Source organism: Lepisosteus platostomus, chromosome 15, assembly GCF_059453375.1.
Source record: "Lepisosteus platostomus isolate fLepPlt1 chromosome 15, fLepPlt1.hap1, whole genome shotgun sequence".
Taxonomy (NCBI): domain Eukaryota; kingdom Metazoa; phylum Chordata; class Actinopteri; order Semionotiformes; family Lepisosteidae; genus Lepisosteus; species Lepisosteus platostomus.
In genome coordinates this window covers 20,714,452-20,729,800 of record NC_142625.1, presented here as the reverse complement: position 1 = coordinate 20,729,800, position 15,349 = coordinate 20,714,452, and the positions used below count along the sequence as shown (strand labels likewise).

General features: G+C 39.0%; 1 long non-coding RNA gene across 1 annotated transcript; it reads right to left on the bottom strand.

The window, feature by feature from the left end:
- Positions 1-643: 643 nt before the first annotated feature.
- Positions 644-9,282, bottom strand: LOC148648197 (uncharacterized). The gene is made up of 2 exons (XR_015926770.1): positions 9,016-9,282; positions 644-805 (listed from the first exon to the last, which is right to left on the bottom strand). It is a non-coding gene; the product is annotated as an uncharacterized LOC148648197 (long non-coding RNA).
- Between the last annotated feature and the right edge of the window lie 6,067 nt (positions 9,283-15,349).

Below are 15,349 nucleotides of genomic sequence, written 5' to 3'. Positions count from 1 at the left end.
TGGCACCCCACTAGAAAAACTGTTTTTCTGGGGTGTGAACATTGTTAATAGGGCATTGGCTGCTAATTGCCTGACACTTAGGAAGCATTTTCCAAAGCAACAGGAAATGTGTGCTGTACTTCTCACTTACCTGATTGCATTTGCATAATGTATTTAAACAGTTAAATCAGTTTTAAAGGAAACACAAGCAGAGCAAGAGCTTTCCCTTTTTTATCAGCAGGCAGTGTCCAGTCCAAGTCTCGTGTTCAATTCTGACCAGAAAACTTTTCCCTCTTTTCTTTCATGCGTCGCATCAAAAAGAATAGTACTTTCTACCACTCAACTTCAGCATTGGGTCAGAAACAGTAATGTCATTATGGTACATTCCGGAGAGATGCATCAATCATCCCCCATGACTTTCATTTCTTTATTTTATTTTTGGCATTCCAGATTGAGCGTATTCAATTGTACAAAGTCAGGTTTTTTGTTTTTCTTTTCAATAGTCAAACAGATCCTACAATTTTCAAGGTCTCAATATTTGACGTTACCCGAGAGGTAATTTGCAAAACAACTGCTTTTCTGGTCCCAGCGAAGGCTTTGATTCTCCAAGAAGAAAAACTGAAAACCACCACCAACAACAACAATGAAAACATTAGCCCCAGTATATAACTGTCATTTTAAAGTATTTATTTTTAAATTCCATTTGCTTTGCCCACATGTGGAAACGCGGTGGGTATCTGGGTCAGTTCCAAAGTGCTGCTCCATCATGCATGAAATCACCCGGCTCTGTGTCACCCAGGGGGCAGCAGATCCAGAAGAGAAGCAGCTGAGAGAGGCACAGAAAGGGTTAATCAATTTACTGTCTCACCCTGGCTACACACCTTTATTGAAAGCTAGAGCCTTCTGCTTAGTAACTGCTCCTTCACTAATCTGCACAAATGAAAGGCTCACAACTGTCTCCACTCTCCTCCGAGATGCCCAGGAATGCTTTCACTGAGTGGACAAAGACAGAGTTTAGGTCTGCAACTTTCCCAGCATTGTCATGCTAAGAAAGACAGAGAAAACTGCTCTATTAGCATTTGAAGGAGCTGAACATCTGAAGGAATCATGCCTAGGGTCTGAGAAAGCAGCACGGTTCTCACTCACTCCCACTCTTTTCCCTTTTCTGCATGTCTCTCTCTGTCCTTTTTATTTTTAAGCCTTTGCCATCTGCTAAAGGATCCCATCTTCTGCCTTTTTCATAAGAAATGAAACAGACTGAAAAGAAAGGTTATTGAAAAGCTGAGAGAAGAGAAGTGTTTTGCTGTGTTTTTTGGGAGGGGGGTTTGTTCCTCAAATCTGTTTGAAAAACACAATTTTATATTATTGCCAAAGCGAGGATGCCACTTTTCAGTGAGAATAGCATTTTGGATTATGTATTCATTTACATGTACTCACATGGCCTTCTTCCCTGGAAATTCAAACATAATTGCTCCACTTATTCAGTTAAAATTGCACTCATCAAGCCTGGAGACAGATTGTTAAAAGCGTTGTCACCAAACAAAGATTTGTACCCTTAATACTGCTCTCAACACAGATACATACAACCTTTGCCAATGGCTTGACTTTCTTACTAAATGTAAACAATAACAAGTCATAGTTAAGATAAATACCATCCAGGGATGACTCCTCAACTGTGTGTCATTTATTTCAGCTATGTTACTGAAAGCAAAGACAGTTGGCCTCAGCTTCTCCCATACTCACATTCTGCATAAATAACAAACACATGTATGAAACAGACTGATTACATTTTACAAAGCTGGGACACATTATGCCATTAGGAACACATTCTTTTTTATTTTGTTCCTCGTTTTCATGACAAAGAAATACAATTGTGCTCTTGGAGTCATTGTCCACACTGCAATTTTGGCAACCCAAATCTCAATACAAAACAAAATCTATCCTCGGTTGAATCCTGTGGTCTGAACATGTTCACAGTTTTGCTTGTCAAGCTGGAGTTGCTGTTGGGGAAAAAAAGGTCCGGCATACACATGAAGGATGCAGGGTCACGTTATCAGTCCAGAATTATCCTTGAGAAAAGCACTTTTCTCCCATTGTTTATCTGTACAAACACATTCTCATATTGACAGAGGGAGTTAACATGGTAAGCCAAGGATATATAAAATATAGCGGAGTGCTATATTTTCCATTGAGCACCCTGTTAGCTGAGAGAGCATTGTAGCTTTAACAAACAATGTGAGAGGTACCTGAAGCTGCGATAGGAAAGTGGCTATAGGTCCTCTGTTTTGGCTTTAGCACTTCCAATAAATATAGGCTTTTATGCTTTTAAATACGATCCATCAATTTTCTAAACTGCTTCATCCAATACCGGGTCAAGAGGGCTGCTGAAACCCATTTGCCAAGGAACAGGCACAAGGTGGGATACATCCCGGAAGGGATGTCAGTACATTACAGAACCAATTTATAGAATCCAGTCAACCTACCGGCATGTCTTTGTACCCTGGAAAAAAAACACACGATAATGGGATAACATACGAATCCCATGAAGATCTCACACTAGGAATTGAACCCAGGGCCTCAACACTGCAGTCTAGTATTACTAACCACTGCGCCACCCAAATGTCATATAATATTTAAAACTACATCGGTCCCTCTAAACCATCTGGATCCGAACTTTATTCTCTTGACTATCTTTTGCAAACTGGTTGTGTTTTTTTCACCACTGTTTAATAAGAGCTGCCTTGTAGTGCCCAAAGCCCAGTGCTTACTGCCAACTATCACCTTGCAGTGCCATGACAGAGCTCTCTGCCTGCTGAGCACATTCCATATATCCCACCCAGGGGCAGCCTAATACCTTCAGTTCACTGAACACCAAGGAAACTGGGATAAGCTTCTGAACTGTGACCGCCTGGCCTTGTGAAGGGCATTCCTTATTCATAGGGACTGTTACTACTAAGAACAAACAAAACAGCAAGGATGCCACATAAGTGTCCATTCTGGTTTGTGGCCTTTTTTCAAAGTGCAATCTGGACAAGGACAGGGCCTAATCCTAACTATATGAGCTGTGCTCATGCTGCAGAGAAACCAACCCAGCCTGCAATGCTCTGGGACAGTCTCAGGCGTACTATGAAACTGACAGGAATATATTATCTATTTATGTTAAGCTTCAATAGCCAGAAATACAAATTAACACAGATCTTAATTCACATTCTGAAAAGCCTCATAAATATAATAACTATATATTGGTCGAAATATTAGTCTTTTGTGAGTATAAGCCCACAGAAAAGTTCCAAATATATTTAAGTACTTTGGTTAAGTTCCAATTAATGGGACGAGACAATGACATTTAGTATAGTGTATTAAAATGTGCTGTATTTCGCCTGGTTGAGGAAATGGCAGCCTGACTGTAAGCAAGGCTGGCTTGGGAGGAATGAGCCAGGAAGCCAGCTGCAAGGGTGTAGATGTGCAAAGATGTGGTTGTGTACAAAGGCGTCCTCAGGAGGTGTTTAAGTAAGTGCAATTAAATTTTGACCTCCTCTCGAACAATTTGTTTACAATCTCCATAAACTGAACACTAGTGAAGAACTTGATCTCTTTGATTTAATCACACAATCATGTAAAGAGCTGATCTCATCATGTCTCCATAAACTCTCTGCAGTACAAAAACCTCATAAAATCAAGATATTAGACAGTGGCACTAGAAATAGTTCCTACTAAGGTGAACAGGCTGGAGCAGGAAATCAAGGAAAATAAGTCCATTGTTAAAGAAGAAATGCTGCACAAAAGCAGTGGAGGAGCTGTTGAAAAATATTTAAAAGAATTGTGGTATTAACTTGAATCTCCCCTTAAAAATATGTCTATTGCCAAATTTTATTTCTGCAGAATAGGACTGTGTGAGAAATGGAGGCCAGCTGTCTTTTCTTCTGTTTCTTTGGTTATAGCTGAGATAAATGACACATAGTTTAGGATAGTCATCCCTGGATGGTATTTATACTAACTAAGGTTTGTTTTAGTTTGTTTTCTTTGTCTTAAATGTATGTTTTTTGTAAACTAATAGATATACTAAACCTTGAGTTATTATATCCATAGACCTCTTTGCCATATGTCCTACCAAAGTCTGAATTTATTTATATATTTGGTTATTCATGTTAAATGTAAATACATGGTATATTCTTGTATGTTTCATAGTTTGGTTGTTATGAGAATGAAATTATTTATAATAAATAGAGGTGTTTTTTACCTTCAACAAGAAGGACAGCATTTTTCAATGGTTTTAAACAACCTTTGTAAAAATACACCCAGTTCGTTTTGTTTTAAGATTACAACAGCACTGCAAAAGTGTCATATTTATCCCAAGATGAGTGACTCAGTGGTATTGCCAAATACAGTAGATCCCAGGAAAACACCCTTTTGTTGCAGCTTGTATGACAATGTGCTGCTCCAGCCTGACTCACAGCACATCTGTCAGAACCTCAGAAATAAAGCTCTTCAGAAACGCCCATTATGCTGTTTGATCACTGCCCCAAAACAGCAGCAGCTCTGGCGTCAGTGCTAGGCTAATAACAAGCAAATTACAACAGTCTTAAAGAGCATTATTCTTCTGGAGCTGAAGAAAGTTTACTTCCCACACTGTTCCTATTTCATGATCTTTCCACCTCTTTTAACCACACTGTCTCTGTTACGGAGCCAAAAAACATCCTCACCTCCGTCAGACTGGACTGCTGTCATGCTGCAGTGATTTAAGAATGTGTACAGTGCTTCGAACAATTTCTGTGCCTTTTAATATGCATCATATAGACTACACAAACAAGGCCTAAAACTTCCATCATTCAAATGCTGTAATATGTGGTATGGTGGTTAGGTCTTAGTAACTATGATCTGTTCGCTTTGAATTAGAAATGACCAATTTGCATAAATGAAGCTGCCTGAAACTGTGATGACTAATACACCACCCACTTGCACCTGCTTTATAGTTAAGGCATTTCGACAGAGTTAAAAAAAGAATGACCAAATATGGAGAATGTTACAAAATATTGACAGTAATGCTCGCAACATGTGGTTTAACAGCTGCAGAGAAAGTTTCATTCTGTAAGAGACGGTGAGTCATGTAGGTTGATTTCTGTCTAGTAAAACAGACAATCCTCAGAATATGCGGTGCAGTGCAATTCACAAACAGCAGGGATAATCACACAAATTACCTGTGAACCTAGACAGCAGATATGATATTATACCAGATATAAGTGATGATCCTGGTGCAAGACGTTTTTTGAACAAGAACGTAAAATGTAGCATCTCCTGATTCACTTCGTGGCAGTTCACAGTTGCCTGGACATGATTTGAAAGTTCATATGAAGGTACTTTCTTGCACCATAAGAAAGTTAACATTAAGAAAAGAAAACAAAACATTAGTGCCAGTGCAGAAAATTATTCACCATCTCACATGAGAATGAAGTGAAAAGTGGCTGTTGAATCAGAAAGTTGCAGAACACTGGATGACCCAAACTGTTTACTGAGTGACCAGCTCTTTATAGGAGGAGCATGGATGTGGTTAAGAGAAGCATTAGGTGTATGCTGTGAAACAGTCTGGCGGTGAGCTTTTGGGTTACTCCCTGGGGTGAGAATAACGAGCTATTGGTTTTATTCATTCTAAATTGGGTTCCCTTTCCAGATGACTGGTTTACAATTTATTGGCAAGGGTTTTCTCAGTAGAAGGAAGATTTCTGCGTTGTTTGCATTAAGAAAAAGTCAGAAAACACTGAACACTGTGCCTGACTGTTTGTGGCACTGGGCATCACTGCTCTCCAGTTACACATCAAGTGTTCTGCGCCATCACGCAGCAACATGAACGGAAGAATGAGAGGAGCCCATTCTACCCATTCAGCGTGTTTGTAGCTAATTGATCCAAGGATCTCATGCAGTATCGGCTTCAACAACATGGCAGGGAAGCTCGTTCCCTACTCTCACAACCTTTTATGTAACAAAGTGTTTCATGGTCTTGGTTTAAAATCCACTCCCACTTATGTTATTATTCTGAAGACGTCTCCTGGTTTAACCTTCTGGAGGATACGAGGTGCTGGAGATTTTTTAGAATATTAAGACTGGAACAGTTTCATTTCTGCTTGTACGGTAACTGTCTAACACTTTAGTGTAAGATTTAGCATAAGTCTTTCAGAGAGTTGGAGGCATAAAAAAAACACACACCGACCTGAATATCCCTGCTACTGCAATTTGCAGTTTAACAGTATAAGGTTTTTACAAGTTTGCTACGAATTAATCGCTTGTTTATTTACCTGATGCTTGCATCCAAAGCAACTTACATTTGCGCCAATTTAACAGCTAGGTATTACTAGAGCAACGTGGGTGAACTTCTTTGCTCAAGGGTACTGTCTCACCTGCGTTTTTGAACACTCAAATTACCCCAATTCCAGGTCTGGAATTCTAACCACTTCTCCACACTGTTGAAAACTGGTGAAAGCGTAACTTTCAAAGAAGTTTGCTCTAGGGCATATTGTACTCCTTCTTTTCTCTTTTCAACATTTTATTATTTTTTTCACACCTGTATTGGCTTCAGCTCCTTTGACATTTTCATACTTTTGTAATTACATTCAGAAGACAAGGAGAAAATTCTGTTTGGGACCAAAAAGCTTTGAAAATCTCACTGGTTATATTTCCTCTTTTGCTCACAACTGTGAGGGAAAAACATGTTTCGAAAACAATAATAAAAAATAGGCAAAGCAGGTTTAATGTTTCACTTCATGGATTGCAAATTGTTACTGTTCACAGCAGAAGCGGTTTTGACAAAGTACAAATGCTGTGGAGCTCCGGCTTTATATTTGAGGATAAGAAGCATTTCTGTGACTAGAATAGTATTTCAGTGGGGGGTTGCTTCTGTTTCAGCCAACTTTTTCAATGGAAGATATTTTAAAAAATAATATGCAGTAAAAAAAGCCCAAAGCTTTCCATGAGCAAAGATATCTGTGATATAGATCCCACTGAACACTGTAGAGATGCTGATTTATTTGAGAACTGAACACAAAGCTATTTACATATTTTTAGTATGATCAGAGAATGACCTAAGAAAAAAGTTTATATAACACTGTATATAGAAACTGACAGTTTCAAGACTTTTGGTCAGAGAAGGGAGAGTTACACTTTATTTTTTAATCAAAACGTCTGAAACAATTTGGATGGACTTAAGGGTGAACTAGTTCTAATATATTAAATCAGTTTGTTGTTAGCTTTCCTGCCTCAAATGCTATATGTAATTTCCACTTCTACTAATTTAGTATTAAGTATTTTTTAAATTTCTATTAAAGCCGTTTTAACTGAAGTAAGTGTATTTTTTGAATAGATTTGCTATCAGTGAAATTGATCAGTGGTTTGCAATCAGAGGTTGTCTACTGTGAAGACTGCAACACTTTGCTTGCATTGGCATGAAAGTGTGACACATCCTATATTCTCAATGGGGCTACTAGATTTAAATTTGGCCCCAGTAGAATATGTTTTACAGGGATGTAATTATAGAACAGCTGCACTCTCTATTAATAGAAGCATAAAAGATTCCTACAATAATATTTAATCTGTTTCGGGAAGCCTGTTGCTTCTTTTCTCATTCTTGAAGCGCTCTGGATATCCTGTGTACACAACCTCCATCAGATCCCATGGGGCCTTATCAAAACATGGCTGTCTTCAAATATGCCTGAAAAAAATCAATAATTAAAAAAAAAGATTAAGTAGACTACCTGCGTCCCACTGTATATTCAATAATGACACTAACAAGCTATTATTCGCACTGATTGGATCTGTGCATGTATCTTGTCCATTTCTGTCTTTATTTGCAATAATAATTAGAAAAATATGGTTATAATTAGAAAACTATGTGAACATCAGCCTCTTTATAATAATTATAATTATAGTTATTGTCTTGCTCCTCTTCCTTTCTGGTTATACACAAAATTAAAAAAGGATTAGCAAGGGAAAAGTAACCTTGATGATAATTTCAGGCTTATTCTTTGCCAAGTAATATATATATATATAACTGTTACCCCAAATCAATCATAACACTGCTGGGGTCCTTGTCTCAGAAGACTCTGGGTTCTGAGAAACTCTAGCTTTTAAGGAATACTCTGTCTTTTTAATGTTACACATTAGTTTAATGTGCTATATTAACTATAATATTTCCCCTTCATGATCTAAGTTGCAAATAATATTGTTTATATCTTCTTGAGCAGTAATATGTTAAAAATAAAAATACTGGTGCATTTTATAATGTAATAAATAAAAATGGGGATGATTTTCCTCATTGGGTAAGAGTAGAAAGAATCAGGAAGGAGTTGTGCCCACCGCCTGCACCCTCTCAGCATCTGGGGTGGTTGTAACAGAGAGCTGCACTGCCACCACAAAGTAACCCCATAGCCTTCCTAGAAAGTGGTGCTCTCTGCAGCGGGCACGTACCACAACCACCCATCCTGCTGAGCTCAGTGGCCCCCTGGCGGGTCTTGCACACAAGCTGACAGAAGGCACCATGGAGGAGAGCTACCATGTAAATCAAGGGAGCAGGTAGCCTGGTTTAGCCTGGTCCATTATTAGAGACAACTACTACCTCAGAGATCAGTGGAGAGCAGGGAAGGAGGAAGCAGAAAATTGGTGGAAAATAGAGGGCAGAGGACTGAGTCTCAAACCCTGTCATATCGATAATCATGTAAAGAAAAATGGCATTTGTCATGTCTTGGAAGCGATTCTTATTGTTATGTAACTATTGCTTTGTAAACTTATCCAGATGTGTGCATACATACTGTTTTAGGTATTTATATTAATGTAAAGTTTTCTCTTTTGTGAGTCTCTGTATATATTTGTGAAAAGTAAATAAAGTTCTTAAAAATCTAAATTGAGTTACCGTTTAAGCGGAGAGCTACGTGCTGCACAAACCACCAGCACTGACATCCAGATATCCTGTTCCTCAGCTTGTACCTCATTGCTGGAAAACTGCTTACCCACACCCAGCACAGCGCAATGACACAGAATGAGCTTTCTTACCTTTAATGCAATGTTCAGCTCACGCATTATTTACTGCTGTCCAAATGCAGCCTAGTTATCAAGTAGAAATAGTGTTTTTTCCTTCCATGTGTGATTGCTGATTATAGTTAAATATGTCTGAGAAAGCCAGGATGAGGATAGAATTGTAGATTTACAAGCTCTTCCTCACACTATTGCATCATGATGAACCTGTAGGGCAAGTCTGGATGCACGTAGTTTTCAAGAGCTGAGCATTTGTAATATTACCTCTGTTCAAGATGTAGGAGATATCCATTCCTCTGGCAATAGAAAAAAATGGCAAAAACCTTACTTGAAATACTTGAAAACCACCCGTTATCTGAAGGGAACATGTTAAAAATGAATAAAACTGAAAGGGATGCAATATCAACAGGTGTCCAGATGTCATTTAACAAAATCCCTCCTTCTTACAATTATTATTTTTGTTCTTATTTTGTTGTTAAATTCATTCACGTTATTATACAAACGCTTACACTTGGCAGTATGATTTAATAACCTGGTTTTAGAGGGTGAACAAGCAAAAACTCAGACTACAAGAGAAGAGGTGTTGTCATTTTAAAACAAAACGACAAATTGCCATACAAAACACACACCAAACAAGACACCACATCCAAAGAGTCATGAGAATCCCGCGAAGCGCACTATCATTCAGGGGGACATCAAATCAATGATTTACTGCACGGAGGACCGAGGAACTAAATTACTCTCCGTGGCCAGAAGTTTCCTTCTCAGAAAACCCTGCTTCACCGCTCATTAAAAGACAAAGTGTCAGCAACAAGCAGCCAGTGTCCCATGTGTGGTCCAGCCCGTCCCATAATAGAGCAAGTTGCTAAGACCCTCTGACTTAGTGGTTCCAGTTTACACAGGGCCTTTGATATCAATGGCTGGGAGGCGACCCCTCTACTCTGGAAGTGTCCATGATCTATCCTGGTTGCTGAGCGAGTGCCATATGGAGCTGTGCTTGGTGTTACTTGGAGCTCTCTGCTGTTCCCAGAATTCACATGATAATTAAGCCATTAGTCTTTCACTCTGCGCAAGTCTAAAGCTGGTTGAGGTGCTTTTGAGAGTCCCAGCAACCTTTGGTCCTTCCCACCGCTGGTTGCAGCAGATTGCCAGCCTCGCTTGAACCGCCTGTTTGATTTTCCCAGGGCTGAGGGGAGGGCTCTTGGAAGGACACAGGAATTTTTCTCTCCATTGCTGCTGGGTACACTTCCCATTCAACAGGTCCCCCTTTTCTCTCTCTCTCTCCCGTTCATTCTCACACTTGCTCACACATTCTCGTCCTTCATTGAGGCCGGCCTAAAACAATCTGAAAAAAAAAACAGGGCACCTTCTGTTGCATTCATGTTTTTTCCTTTTAACTCACCCTGATTGGGGCTCTCTCTTGAGAATGCAGGGCAATCTGACAAAGCCTTGTGCTTAAAACGGTGGAGTCCCATAATAGAATCATAGCACCCTGGCTATGCAGGCCGTGCTGCAGGAAAAGACATTCTTGTAAACAGCCTGGGGGAGGATGACAGCAGGTTGGGAGATACTAAAAGCTGATGAAGACGCTCATTAACTCCTTTATGGCACGGTGGTTTATAAGACACATGAAGCAGTGAACTGATTATACCTAGTCCTTTACTTTTCTGCTTCGACTGCTGTTATTTTTATTGTGTGAGAAAGGGTTTAAAAGTATTAATTGCTGTGACATCGTGGTGAGTGCCTGACTTCCTTTAGTGAACTGTGAAGTTTTATCACCCCTCCACAACAATTTAATCTACATTGTATGAACTCAATATTTAAGATTTGTGAGCCTGGGAATACCAGTGATAAATATCACTTTGGTGTTTCAAAATAATATTTCTTATCCTTGTCCTTCTTCTTATTTTTATTATTCCTGTTATTATATACTTTTATCTATGAAGCTATGAATACTGATGTTACTTATATAATCAATGTAATATTGATTTATTCATTTAAAGACATATATACTTTATATATAATTCCCTATAAAAACAATAATAACAAAGTGCAAGCCAGCTCTACTTTATAGCTAATTATCTAAGATGAAATGAGCAAGATAAAATGACTTACTGTGATGTTTCTTTTAAAACAACTTTAAAACCGTAATTCCAGTAACTCAAATAACTCCTTTTCATATATATTTTAATTCCATTAAAATTACAGTATAGTCGTATAGACATGTATAAAACAGCATCAGATTGTTTAAGTGATTTGCACATTTAAGGATTCACTAATCAGCCTTTTGTAATGGACGAGCAATTCCAGTCTTGCAGCCACAGTGTGGCTCCCCTACATAAACTAACTGGACCAGTCTGCTGCCTGTGCCTGATAATCATCTGAGTTTCTATTGACGGTCGAGGTACCAGCCATGTCCCTATACTCTCTCTCACTTGGCTGTATGCAAGCCTGCTGGTTAGGACTGAACACCTGTTCTCTTTTCCCAGGCTTTCTGTGCAGGGTGGGGCTTTACAGACATTGTGTGCAGTGGTCACCTCTCAATAAAGCTCCCACTGAGGTGAACAGGTGGCCTGCACTGCACAACAAAGGCAGTTTCTTTGGCGAGCTTATTTTTTTACACTTTTTTCAGATAATGGAAAAAGGAAACAAAAGCAAAACAGCACACACACACACATGCACAAAAACTTCCTATATTCCCCCGCACCCATTCACATGCCTCTTTTCAAATAATACACCTATCTGTGTAAGGTACATTCATCATTGTAGCAGCTTATACACAAGGTGGAGCACGGCTCAGGCAGGTGTTGAAAGCTCAGGAAGCTATGCTGAATGGGAGAGCTGTATTAACGCCTCAGTAGGGAGAATTCATGAGCCGTGCAGACTGACAAGAGCCTTTACTGACGAGGAACTCTTTTATGCATGGAGGCAAGCTGATCTATGACCTCTTGTTAAACACGCAGATTGTTACAATGGAGTTAGTGGTGGAGTTTCCTTATACAGTATGGGGCAGCGTGGGAGAAAACTTTTCACAGTCAGCATCTTCTGACCAATAGCCTTATTCAAAAATCTGTAAATTGCACTTCACATGTTTGCATTCCCATTTGGTCTGGTTGCCTTTTAAGGCTTGCCATATGAGAGGAAAGTGATATTCAGGGATTTTCGAGCTTGTAGCAAAGCTGGCATGCAGCTAGATAAGTTAGTCTTCATTTTAGCAGTACACCAAAAGTCGCAAAAAGAATCAGAAAATATGTTGTAGTATTTCCAATTGAAAATAAAACATTCTTAAGGCAAAGAACAATTTTTCAATATGCCTCTCTTTTCTGGTTCTATGTAGATAAATCGGATAGTATTCTATACTATATTGATTGCCATACAAATATCTACAGACTTCACGTGGTCTCTTGATCATTATATATTTAACAAAAGCTTAGTTTCATTTTGGAGTACATTGTATGTAATTGTGAATCATAACATTAAATGAAAAGTTCTACCTGTAGCTATGTTTCTGGATTCTAGTTTAACTGCAGTGTAATCACAGTAAAAGTCACATATCTGCATGTGATGTCAGTGTTGAAGATGGATTGTGAGTTCAAATCTATATACTGTAAGTGCAAATGCATGCACTTGTGCCCATTTCAATACAGAGGTGCAGAAAGGTTACTTTTTTAAAGCAGGAGATTATGTGTTCATTGTAAGAAGGTGGGTCTCCTGTGCATATCAAGGCTAAGGACCATCCACCTGTTCAGTTTGTCAGTATTTCTTGGGAGAGCTGAACAATAGTCTGAAGACCTTTGTAAAGGGACAGGTAAAGCCTGAGAAGGAAGGGATTTAAAGTTTAATCTATGGGTGGGACTGCAGAGCTGAACAGGTCTCTAACACATACTACCTGTGGTTAATTCCTGTCCCCGCCCATTAAGACATCATATCATCGATGATTTATTCTACAACACCTGAAACAATTCTCCTTTACAATGACGTTACTGGCCAAGGTTATTGCACAGCCTTGAAAGAAAGAATAATCAATAAAAAGTCAGCAAGGCAAGATGACATCAGTGTTAGCAAGCAGAAGTGTCCGATAACCTTGGCCTGACAAGGGGAAACAGAGTCATCATGACATTTTGCAAGTTAAAAAAACAACTGCTTGCAAAAGCATATTTGCGTTTTAATGTATTCCAAAATCAGCCACATACAATATATTATACATAGTTTTGAAGGCAACTTTACTGGAATCCTTACCGTTATGGTCGGTATTTCTTCATAGAAAGTAGGTTTCTATGAATCAAATATGCATTGCAATAATTCATTTGACCATTTCTTATGATATAAGCTAAATATGCGGAGATGTCCCGAGGGCCTCTCATGGAAGAATAGCTTTGTAACCACTCCTTGAAATGTACAAGAAACAAAAATAGGATGTGAATGGGCACAAGAAAATCTGGAAAATGGCCACTAACAGATAGTCTTACAAAAATTCTGTGGGATTTATTACATATATAGAACTATACTGTGTCTCTCTCCAATCTATCCAACTTATACCTGGATAAGTTTACAGGGGTGATATTGATATGTCCTTCATACAGAGAAAGCTTCATTGCAGTTGAACATCAATATGATCTGAGCTGAGACCGGTTAGAACCTTGTGCTTGAGTTCAGATGTGCACAGCTGCTTCCCAGCCAGACTCTCTTGCTTACCAATGGAATATAGTGGAACACTGCCTGAGGGTTCCTGCATAACATCACTTCACAATAATGTTGCTCCTGTTGACTTCTTTGTCCTTCTTACCATTAATCAATGGATAGCTGCTTCCCTGGAATTGCAACATCTCTTTGAGAGGCCATAATAGCACATTCCGATAAGTCACCTATGGATATAACGCAACGAACATACTGTTTTTGCCATGAATTGAAATCTGCAATCGTTGTGAATGTTGTACAGGAAAAGGCTGACATGGACATTGTGTATCTCGGGATATAGGTTTCAATATATTTGCTTTCCCGCATTAAACATGCGCTGACTGCTAGCTTCTGTTTCCACAACGATGATCTCCAATGATTGTGTACTGAAGCAATGCCTTATTTCCCATTGGAGTAAACTGAGGTTGAATCTAATCATTGAGGAAATATTCCCCAGCATTTAAAATGTTAGGAACCTCTTCTTCCTATAGGGATTTGGTGCTGTCCTGTTTGCTCCTGTGCTAGCCCTTCAGACCATTTGCCAAGCTTTATTTTCACTTGTTTTTCCGTTGGGGTGACAGCTGCCGAGAAGCTATAAATCGTTGCCTGGCCAAAGACGTCTTGCTGTTGGCCAGCTGTGAACAGCTGGTCTTTTCTAAAGACCCTTTTTCAGCAAGGTTTTCTAAAGGAGCAAAAGAAGAAACGAGTTGCAAAATGCTTTTTTGTCCACTTAATCTGAGCCGCCACCATAACATTCATTAAAAGAGGCTCACAGAGACTGGAAATGCTTTTTTTTTAGTAGAAGCCAGATTGTCACCATTATTTTTTCTACAGCATCCAAGCAGTTTTATTTGGACGTTTTAAAATAGGAAATAGAAGGATGTTTTTGAAGGGGAAGAGATATAATGATCGTGTTAGGAAACAATGTAACACATCTGTCATTTTTAATGGGAGTGTTTTGTCTTTTTTCATAAAAGCAATTAAAATGGACCTCTTCCATGTTTTTTAAACATTGTTTTTCACATTGAGTTCATCATATCTTGGTTAAACCATTCTTAAATCTATATCTTAAAAAAATCTCCATTTTGCTATTGATTTTGAAAATGATGAAAGGGATGCTTTAATTTCAAAAGGGCATTCATGAAAGAATGGAGCCTCAGAAGAAAAGGAGATTTTGAGCAAAGGAATTTTTTTTCTTTCTCTCTGTCAAATGGGAAGAGAAATTTGCATTTTCAGCAGCTTTGAATAATGGTGGTTAGCCTCGCGATTTGAACACTTCAATGCTATGGTGCCACTGTGCTTTGCTAAGGGATGACCCTGACCAACACCTTGTTCATTCATTGATACCTGCTTTGAAGAGCCCTACGGAACTTGCTACAGCTGTTCCGCACTCTTAACTCTGCTTAAGTGTCTAAACTGCTAAACTTTGCCACCCAGCTCACACTGGTTCAAGTGGGGGCTCCCACAACCTGCCTAATGACTATTTTTGCCAAGCGGTGAATGCTCAATAGAGGGATTGATTGCATTTATTACCTTAGCATTGCTGAAAACAGCTTATGGGAAGTGGGTCTTTTTACTGATCTGATGAGCTGCGAGATGAGTTAACTCCTACATCTGTAGCTGGAGGAAGACTCACAGCCAATAGGCAGACTGGCAGGCCTAGTGCAGGAAAGGG